Consider the following 9,984-nt stretch of genomic DNA (forward strand, 5'->3'; position numbering starts at 1 on the left):
GCCTGTGAAACAAGTAATTCTGCATGGATAACTAGTAACTGTCATGCCTAATGGCACCTAGTTTCTCAATGCCTGATTGCACAGATCTTTTTTACTAATGCTTTTAAAATCCTTTCTTTTTATTTTTGCATGTGCTTAGAAAGAAGAAAAACTGTCACGCCATAGTTCATAATGAACAAGAAGTTTGTAGATAGACCATTTTCCTTGTCTTTAACAATAACTAACATCAGCTAGTAGTCTCAGCCAGATTTTTTCTTCCCTGAGAAATACCTAAGTGTCGGCTAACAACCTAGTATTTTTGGCCCAGTATGGACAAGCTTCTTCAACACAATTTACCTGCAGTGATTAGCATTCAATGCATCTAGTAACTCAGAACAAGGAAAACTGAATTTAAGAGAGTACGTTAATACTCTAGAATCATAGAGTCGTGTTGGTTAGAAAGGATCTTTAAGACCATCAAGTCCAACTGTTAACCTAACACTACCAAGTCCACTGCTAAACCATGTCCCTGGGCATCACATCTATACATTTTTAAAATATCTCCAGGGAAGGTACATGCTGACCAAGTAAACTGCCAATGGAAGTACAGTATAACAAAGGAAAGAAAATCTTACCATAAACAAAATGGGATAAAAAAGGAGGGGGAAGAAAAGAAAAAAATAAGCACAAAACAGTTCAAGTTCTATGCTGAGGTAAGGTTGACGGGAAATGGGATCCAAGGGAAGAATGGATACGGTCAGCAAGGCAAGTATGATGGGTCTTCACAGCTGCACTTGCCGGCTGGCTGCAAGTTACATTATGCAGCCTAGACACCAATTTATTAAACTAGTTTTAACAAGTAAGAGGTAGCTTAATTTTTTAAACAACAAGATGCATATTGTATTTGCTAAGGCTGCAGTTCCACAACAATAAACCACATCCAGACTAGGACAGGACTACTGTGGTTTTGAATTCCCACTCTTCTCTCCCACTTTCTCCAGCACAACTCTTTCTCCCAAGCTGTTTACGGGTTCTAACAGCCAGTCCGCCATGGGAGCTAACGTGGTAGAAAGCTGAAATACAAAAAACAGAGCAAACACCCAACACCTACACAGCTCTCCCAAGAAAAAAATCTCATTGTGGTCATTCATGGAGCTAAAGTGTCTCCCAGAAAAAGAAACAGAAAAGGCCAGTGTTGGTACAAAGAAGAGAAGACAATGACAACCCTAAGTTATGCTGGTTTAAATGGTCAAGCAACCAAGCACACATGCTTATTAGAATTTAACCCCATGAAAAATACACTATATAGCATTTGTTCTAAGCCAGTATTTTGTCATTCGAGTCCAAATCTGCAACTGGAATAAAGACCTACAGAACATAAAGTGTATTCTAAGCCTAAAAAAAAAAAAAAAAGGCCAAACCAGAAAACAATTTAACTTTGCTAGTGGGAAGCTTTTAAAATCCTCTTTAAACTTTTGCCTAAAAAGAAGAAAGTGATGCCTCAATAAGTTAGTCCAACTCTTAGTTAACCCAACTCTTAGGTATTCTACCTGCTGAAAGGCTACACACTGTTTCCTGTCTGAATTTGTGTTGCTTAGGCAATAATCACCACTCAGAAATTAAGCCTTTAACATTGGTGGTGGGTGGGGGGTGTGGTAAAAGCACCCTATTATCTAATATGTTATTGGGTGCATAGTCTCTCCTAGACCAGGATTAAATCACACTCTGATCTATTCTCTTAATTGAGGAATAGACTGAGTTTCTGAAGTCTGTTAATAGAAAGCATGTTTTCCACTCCTTCTTAAGTCATTCTTGTAAGTCTTCTCCGAACTCTCCAATTCTTTTTAATTATTAAAAAATGCTGGACTTAGTTCAGATCATAATTGCTGTACTATACACAATATTAGTCAGACTATCAGTATTTCTATTTGTTAATTCTTTTAATAGAAGTATTCATAATGATGGCGAAACACAGTGACAACGGCAACAATTCCAAGATAAATCCAACATTTGTGTCTGGTAAAAAAACCAACCAATCAACCTTTTTTATTATATGTATTACAGAGAACTTCTTACCTGGCCTTTCTAGATACTACTTGGCTTCTTTAATGAGACAACATCTACTACAACAAAACCTCATCTTCTGAATGAATTTTCTTCAAAAATAACATAACTACCACTGCTACCACAAGCAAAACAAAATAAACAACCCACCCCCAAACCCATGCACACGTAAATACTAGCTATTAATTCAAAAGACGTCTGGTAAATTCTTCCAACTTAGTAAGAATTCTTAAACATATATAGGCTGGTATATTAACCATCAATTCTTGCTCAATCAAAATGATGAAATTATTTCAGGTATAACAGAACACTAGGTCGTGTTCCCCTTTCCACACACACTTACACATTTAAAAAAAAAAAAAAAAAAAAGAGAAAAAGACGACACCGATACCACACCCATACACTGCACCTCTTATCACAGGCTCCTAGGAGCCAAAGTTACAGACCACATTATGCTAGCCACTGTACAAGCACGGAATAAGACTGTTCAAAGAGCAAATAACCTAAACATAAGGGACAACAGATGGAGAGAGACAAAAAGGAGAATACAAGGAAACAGCACCACCATAAACAACAGTTAGAATTAGTTCTTGTTCCAAGGATGGTGTGTTTGAGTCTCAAGGTGACAGGAAAGGTGGTGGTTTGGTTTTGCTTTTAGTAGGTTTTGTTTCCCGAAGTTACCTTTTCTTGCATTACCAGGTTGCAATTGTTCTAAAGTGTGCACACATGGGACTTCTCCAAGCATGAGGAGCATCATGGAGAATGAACAAAAGTGTTAAATTGCCCATGATGTCACTTTCTAAACAGCACTTAAAGTCTCATTAACAGTAACAAAAAAAAAAAAAAGTAGATAATGCCCTTCACAGCTAAACCCCAACTTCATATTAAAGGCAAGTAACCTTTTACTTTTACAACCATAAAATATAAGATGCAGTAAGACCAGAGAAGTCAAAGTAGAAGACAAGGAAAGCACTCTTGTTCAGGATTCTGAATCCGTATCAACGAAGCAGGATCATTTTTACCACAGCCGTAAGAAAAACTGTTACCACAAGATACAGAGATCAAAGGCAAGGTATGAGATTTAGTCATGTGATTTAGTAACACAACTAAATAATGAACACTTAATTGTTTATTAACAATTAAGAGATAGGTTACTGCGTGGAAGAAATCTGCGGTCTGTTAGAAAAGTAGCATGTGCTGTGTCTAAAACAAGGGTTAGATTATGGGCTTAAACCAAAGATCTCATGACAATGCTGTCCACAACTGACAGGCAGCACAGAGTTTTGGGAAAGAAGGATTCCCTTTGCAACAGTAGCTTGAGTTAAAGGTCAGATACCCACAAAGAGATGTCAAAAGCACACACAGATTTAGCTGGTACAGAAGGCAGCAAGTCTGGAAGAGAAAAGACTTGAAGGTCATCCATACAGAGGTGATAGCTGAGTTTATGAATGAGATTAACAAAATAACTTTTAGAGAAATTTGATGTAGTACTAGGGGTAAATGCCAAACTGGAGAGGTCTTATAGGGATCTAAAGAAAAGGAACTCCAGAAAGTAGTAAGGTTTTCACCAAAGTTAAACTTTCAAGGAGAGGGAAAAAGAAAAAAATAAAAGATAGCTGCATCATAAGTGGGCTTTTGTTTAAAGTTCAGTACAGTTACATTGCACAGAAGAGCCTAAAGGAACATAAGATGCCAATATGCTTCCAATAAAAGTCTACAGAAGGAAAACAAACCATGTTTTGAAGAGTGAGTATGAGCCATAACAAGCCTAAATTAGAAAACTATGAACATAGTTTATCTATGGGATATGCCAAATTTTACCATCTTCTTCCAAAGCCATCTTTCACAACAAAAAAACTGAGAAAACTGCATGTAGAAACCAATACAAACTCTTCCATAATGCCACTCTACTCTCCTAATGATCCACTTTCTTTGCCAGCCCCACAAGAGTTAGATTGGTGAGCTATGGTGCAAGTACCTAAGTAGTTGTTGTCCTATCAGTTTGTTAACAGCGTGTGTGACCAAGTGTACATCACTACTTTGCACAATCTATTAAACAGGGGAAAAGGTGGAATTAAGATGACATCCCGGTTAGCACGTGTCAAGTATTAAAACTCATGAGTAGGGACTATGCCTTAATAGATTAGGTACACAAATTTATAGAATCCTAGAATTCTTTTGGTTGGAAAAGACTTTTAAGATCATCAAGTCATTAACCTAGCACTGCCAATAATTTAAATTTAGGTATTATGGCTTTTAGCAGTTGCAGTGATACAAACTGAAGGACTCTGATAGTCTTAAGGAAAAAAGTTTATGAACCTTAATGTACAGTTAAGTACAGAGTACCTAATTCATTTATTTTAGGTAAAGCAGTAACATACTAACGGTTAAGTATTTTAGAGATCTAAAACTATCATTTCTGCAGAACAGCAATGCATGATTAAGTAGTGTCATCTCAGACAAACTTTAACAAAGCACACAAAAAAACACCACAATCCTTTTGTGCTACTAACATTCAGTATGGTTGCGGAGAGCACTGGTAATGCCTGAGTACACTTCAAACCATTACAGCAGCTGCTCTGTTCGGAGCATTGAACGCTTGCTTCTGCACCCCTGCCTTAGTGACCAATCCCTGCCACCCCCATCAGATTATTCTCCAACGGCTGATGGTGAAAGGAGCAGAGAAGGAAGTTATGGTGAAGGTAGCTCCAAAAAGCTTGGGAAACACAGAGAAAGATGGAGTGCTTAAGCATTAGGACAAACTTACAAAGCATAAATACCCTTTAAACACAGAGCAGTTTGAAAAATACATTAGTAGCAATCATGTCACTAGCGACTCTCCACTGACCACAAAACTGCATCATCTCTGTTAATTTCAATTATGTTGGACTAATAAAATCTGAATTTGTCATCTGTATTATAACCATTGATTGAAATAACGTTGTTCTGATGGCAAACTGGAGTAAGAAAACAACTTTCATCACTGACATGTCCAATCCACAAGATACTTCAGGTGAAGGACATACCACGCAACTGCATTTCAAAATTCTCACGCTGCTCCCTTCTACCTAAAATTGCTCTTAGAAGTACAAAATACTATCTGACAAACTTACAAATCTTGGTTCAAAACAAAGAGTTATGGAGAAGATCATTCGTATACCAAGTTAGCATGTACTGCCAGCCATATTTGCCAGCAGCATGTAGGGTAGGCTACAAGTATGGAAGAAAAGCTAAGTTTCATCTGAACTCTAATCTCTCAGAAATCCTCCTGGAGCATTCACCTAGTAAAATTAAATCACTGAAACAAAGTTGCAAAAAGTTTTAATAAAGTTAAAAAGAAGTTGCAAAAAAAAAAGTGCTTTCAACTGCTGAGTTAAACTCAACAATTTCAGCAGATGACAAAACTCCTGTAGCATACCGGGCTTTAAGAGCCTTATGAGGCAAGTATTACCTCAAACTTCTCAGAGGGGACAGCTTACTAGTCTTTTGAGCTCTTCTGAACTTCAAATTTCAATCCCTTTCCACAGCTAGGTTGAGTTCATTGTTATTTGTGATGTACACAGCTTCTGGAAAAAAAGAAATAGTTCTCCATGAACAATGAATTTTCCATTAGTAACAGTACTTAATATAAATTCTTCACAGAAGTCCTCATTCTGCTTTTGTTGCAGAGTGTATCAGTTGGTTGCAAACTCTGATACAAGATGACAGAACTTCAGTAATTCTGTATTTAGTCCTCAAAACCAAAATGAAAGCTACTGTAACAATGCAAGACTATTCATGATGCTGCTGGACAAAAAAAAAAACAAAACACAAACACCAGCAAAAATCTGAAAGAGTTGGTACCAGTTTTATCCTACATCCCTCCATATACTTGAACAAGCTCTGTAGAAGACAAAGAAACTTGCTTTCACTTTTTCGCTGGCATTTGTACATTCTTGCTGATGCAAATCCCTCTTAGCATGTTATTCCAGGGTAAGCAACAGTAGAATGCAATCATATATTTGGGGTCAAAGAGGATTAATAACAATAATCAAGCAAATTTATTAGCTACTCTAATTAAGACAATCTTTTATTAAAACAAGTTATTTAGTTTAACTACTTAATAATGTCCCATCATCACCTTCATTTCACAAATTGTAGCTGAGGAGTTTGGTTCCTAGAGCTGACCTTGCAGTAATAAACACCGAATACATTCCCTCACACAACAGCATGGCTTATCACGTGCAATAGAAGACAGTTTTTACCTTCAGTCACGTGCTAGAGAAAAGGCTGTACCACCACCACCACAGTTGGAGGAGGACAACGTGCCATCTAGCAGGATGCTTTTGTGCAAGGCGTTAGTGTAATTCACAAACCAGCTGGCAACTGCTTATTGAGGTTTACTGAATCTTAGCTATACAGCTGTTCTTGGCAATATTCTCATCTTTTCATAGGCAGCCACACAAAGCTGCAATAATTTTTTCAAACCAGCTCCAGTACACAACATCCTTTTTCACTCTGTTCCAACACAACAGCCTCCCTCCTTCCAAAGTAGTATTGGCCTTGAACACTCTTAGAAGTAACTTTTTTAACATGAAGAACCAACAGAAAAAGCAGAACAACTGTTAAGTCTGGAATGTATAATGAATTAGAAGTTATATGGTAGCCTTACATCTGAGACACAGTAAGAGTTAAAAAATTACAATTAAAATTTTAAAATTACAGTATTAAGTCAAGGTTTAGAACAGAGCACTTTATTAATGATAACAGGCCATACAAACTCTTAGTGTCTTTCATGAGGTTGGTAATTTTAGAAGCTCAGAATAAATCCAAATCTGATGCTTTCCTACTAACCAGTGAGGTTTTAGATGGAACCACTTATTCTTTATATATGTAAACCACCAAAAAGCAACAAAGAAAGTTGCAAGCTATGCAAATCTGGGAAGTCTACTATGTAGAATGGCAAGGAAGGAAAAAAAAGAAAAAAAATTTCAAGATACAAGTGGTGGGGAAGACTACAAGACCTGAAACTCCCCTGTAACCAAGTGAAGAACCCAGAGCGCAAGACAGGCGCTGCCTTTTTGTTTTGTTCTCTGGCTGCACGCTACCCACAGGCGGGCCGGGGCCGGAGCTGGCGGCGCTGTTGGTGACAGGCTCTAGCAGCAGCAGCCTGCTGCAGCAGCCCAACTCCAGAGCTCCTACCACCTCTCCCCATATGCACACCGCCCGACTTTCTCCTTCGCTGCACTACTTTGCGATTTCAGATTCCCCCCCGTGCAGCAAGAAAAACCCCATCATTACAAGGGGCACAAACTAAAGTCAAATTACACCCCAACCCTACAGACATGGATTGGTAATCAGCCTCTCCTCAGCCATCGTACCACCCAAAAGAGATCACAATCTGCTTTGAAAATCCCACACAGATGAAACATCAAAAATGCTCACTATTAAGAAGCTGTAAGTTTACCCAGTGACCTCCAGCTTTTTGGGGAAGGGGCAAAGCAGATGGCTCAGAAGCCCCACCAAGACGCATAAACTGCCAATGGCACCCAACAAAATCACCCAAGCAAATTCACGGGCGTGAAGAACCAGTCTGAACGCACAAAGGAGACACGTTGGAGTACGCTCCACAAAATTGCTGCGTTATTTCAAACCTCTCCTTCCTCTTCTTAGCTTCAAGATATGCAGGACATGGGATTGGAGAAAGGGGAAAAAAATTTAAAGATGGCTGAAGGTGTCTCGCCACCGATTTTAACACACGCTGTAGAACTCTAGAGGGCACCCGAAATATGCCCTCCCCCTCCCTCCTGAGCCGGGTAACGTGAGCAGCGGCAGCAGCCCGTCGTCTGCTTGCCGGAGTTGGTACTGCAGGAGCGATGTCTGCAGCAGCAGCGCCCACCCCGAGGAGGAGCCGCCTCACAGCCATTACCGGGGCTTCGCCCCAGGGCAGCAGCTGCTGGACCCAGGAATTTCCCCACCCAACGCTGGAGGCCCCTCCTTCTACCCCTGCCCCCGGAGAATATGGGGGGGTGGGTCAAGGCCTCCCGAAGCAGGTCTAGCAGAGGCAGAAACAGGCACATAAATAGCACTCACAATGGAGCTCCCTCTCCTCGTTGGTCTCTGCCAAGGCTGCACCAAACTGGGCTGGAGCCTAAGGGAAAGACATGGGGTTAACACGGGGCAGCGAGGAGCAGGCAGCGCCCCCAAGCAGCCCTTCCCTTGCCTGGCCAGGGCAGGTACCGCCTGCATCACCCACCACTTCCCTTTAATCCCAATCCTATAAATAAATAAATAATTGAAAATTGCCCTCCCCGGGGGCGCTGGGGTACTCCTCAAGCACACCCACGTCGCCTGCCCGCGCTGAAGGAGGGGGGACAAGGAGCCGCCCCGGGCGCAGCTGCACCGGGGGCTGCTCCGCGGGAGCGGCGGGGGCAAAGGCAGCGGCAGCACCCACGGCGGAGAGCAAATATTACCTGCGAACTTGCCTAAGCAGCCCTGAACCGGCGCCCCGGCGGGTCGCAGGACCCTCAGCGGCAGCGCCTCGGCGCCGGGCGAGCGCTTCGGACCCCCGCACGCTTCGGCGGCAGTTGCCCCCGGTCTCGGGTTTGCCCCCCTGCAGTCGGCCAGCAGCACTGCCGCCTCCTGTCCGCCATTAGAGAGACCCAGCCAAACAATACGGGACGGGAGCAGCGACGGCGGCAGGATCCGCGGAGCGCCGGGCAGGGCAGGGGAGGGAGGCAGCCGCGGAGAGCGGGGGTGGCGAGGGTGGTGGGTGGGGGAGGCACCGGGGCAGAACAACAGCCAAGGGCCCGGCGAGGAAGGGAGGGAGGGAGTTAAAATAGGAGGCGCTAAAACAGACTCGGCCCTTCCCCCAAATGCCCCTGCCCCCCCCCTCAGGGCTGCCCCTGAGCGCCCCCCATTTACCCCCGTCGCCCACCTCCGGGCCACGATGCTTATCCGCAGGGCTGCCCTCGGTGCTGCCCGCGCCCCCTTCACCGCCCCCAGAGGTGGCGGCGCGGCAGCGACAACGACACCGTGGGGTACTTAGCCCGGGTAGCTCGGAGGCACGGCGGCTGCTCTCCCATCCCCGCCCTGGGGGCAGTTCCGCGCCGCCAACCGCCCGCCAGCCCGCCCCTGAGCCGCAGCACCCCCACCTTACCCGGCTCCCCACCGCTCGCCGGCACGGACCCCCCCCCCCCGCGGGCGACGCACGCACTCTGCGCTACTCCTCCGGCGTCTCAACTCTAACTCGGTCCAGTCCCGGGCGAAGCGCAGCTGCTAGCGAAGGGGAGGAGGAACCGGGCCAAGCGAGCTCCGGGGAGATCCGCCTCCCTGCCCCGCCATTGGCTCCCCCCAGAGGGCGGGCTCTCGCGCTGGGCTAGCGGAGTGGGTGGGCCGCCCATCCATCAGAGCCGCCCGCAGCCCGTTGACCCTATAAACTGCCAATCTTCCTCCTGGCCATGCCTGGGGTTTTTCCCACTTTGATCCATTAGGTTTGAGGAACCCGGATCGTTGCCCACGGGCTCATTGCCCGCGCCTGAGGGCTGCGCTCGCGCTCTCCGCGCGGCTCTTTGACAGTAGCAACTTGCAGAAGTTTGCGCTGCCGCCGGGCCGGGCAGGGCCGGCCGCGCTCCGCTGGCGGGGAGGTTGCGCTGCCCATCGCAGCCTTGCGCTCGGTCTCTGTGGGCGCCAGAGCCCCGGCCGTGGGGCGCGGGTTCACCTCTCCCTCTCCGCCCCTCGCCGCCCAGCGATAGAGCTGGCAGGGCTCCTCCGTGGCCCCCCGAGAGGTCCCACCCAGCTCCTTCCCCCAGCAGGGCTTGGAACCTGGGGCCATTTCCATAACGGATAGAGTGTGGAGAATGGAAGCGCTCCCACAGGGGAAAGGGAGAGAGCGCACGTATCCCAGCGAGGGCACTTCCCCCCGCAGCCTGCCCCGCCGAGCAGCGCCTCCTCCCCGCCCTC

The 9,984-nt window shown here is 45.0% G+C and overlaps 1 protein-coding gene across 9 annotated transcripts in view; it reads right to left on the minus strand.

Moving 5' to 3' along the window:
• The window catches only part of ZMYM2 (zinc finger MYM-type containing 2), a 92,545-nt gene extending 83,252 nt beyond the window's left edge, over positions 1-9,293 (minus strand). For 6 of the 9 annotated variants that reach the window (XM_068395615.1, XM_068395614.1, XM_068395616.1 and 3 more), the window contains exons 1-3: positions 9,182-9,243; positions 8,116-8,173; positions 5,495-5,609 (exon numbers count right to left, since the gene is read on the minus strand). The gene's annotated coding sequence lies outside the window, so the exon portion shown is untranslated. Of the gene's footprint in view, positions 1-5,494; positions 5,610-8,115; positions 8,174-9,181 lie in introns of all 9 variants that reach the window. The other 3 variants (XM_068395611.1, XM_068395613.1, XM_068395612.1) reach the window with 3 other exon arrangements.
• Between the last annotated feature and the right edge of the window lie 691 nt (positions 9,294-9,984).

Source organism: Nyctibius grandis, chromosome 2 (genome assembly GCF_013368605.1).
Source record: "Nyctibius grandis isolate bNycGra1 chromosome 2, bNycGra1.pri, whole genome shotgun sequence".
Classification (NCBI taxonomy): domain Eukaryota; kingdom Metazoa; phylum Chordata; class Aves; order Nyctibiiformes; family Nyctibiidae; genus Nyctibius; species Nyctibius grandis.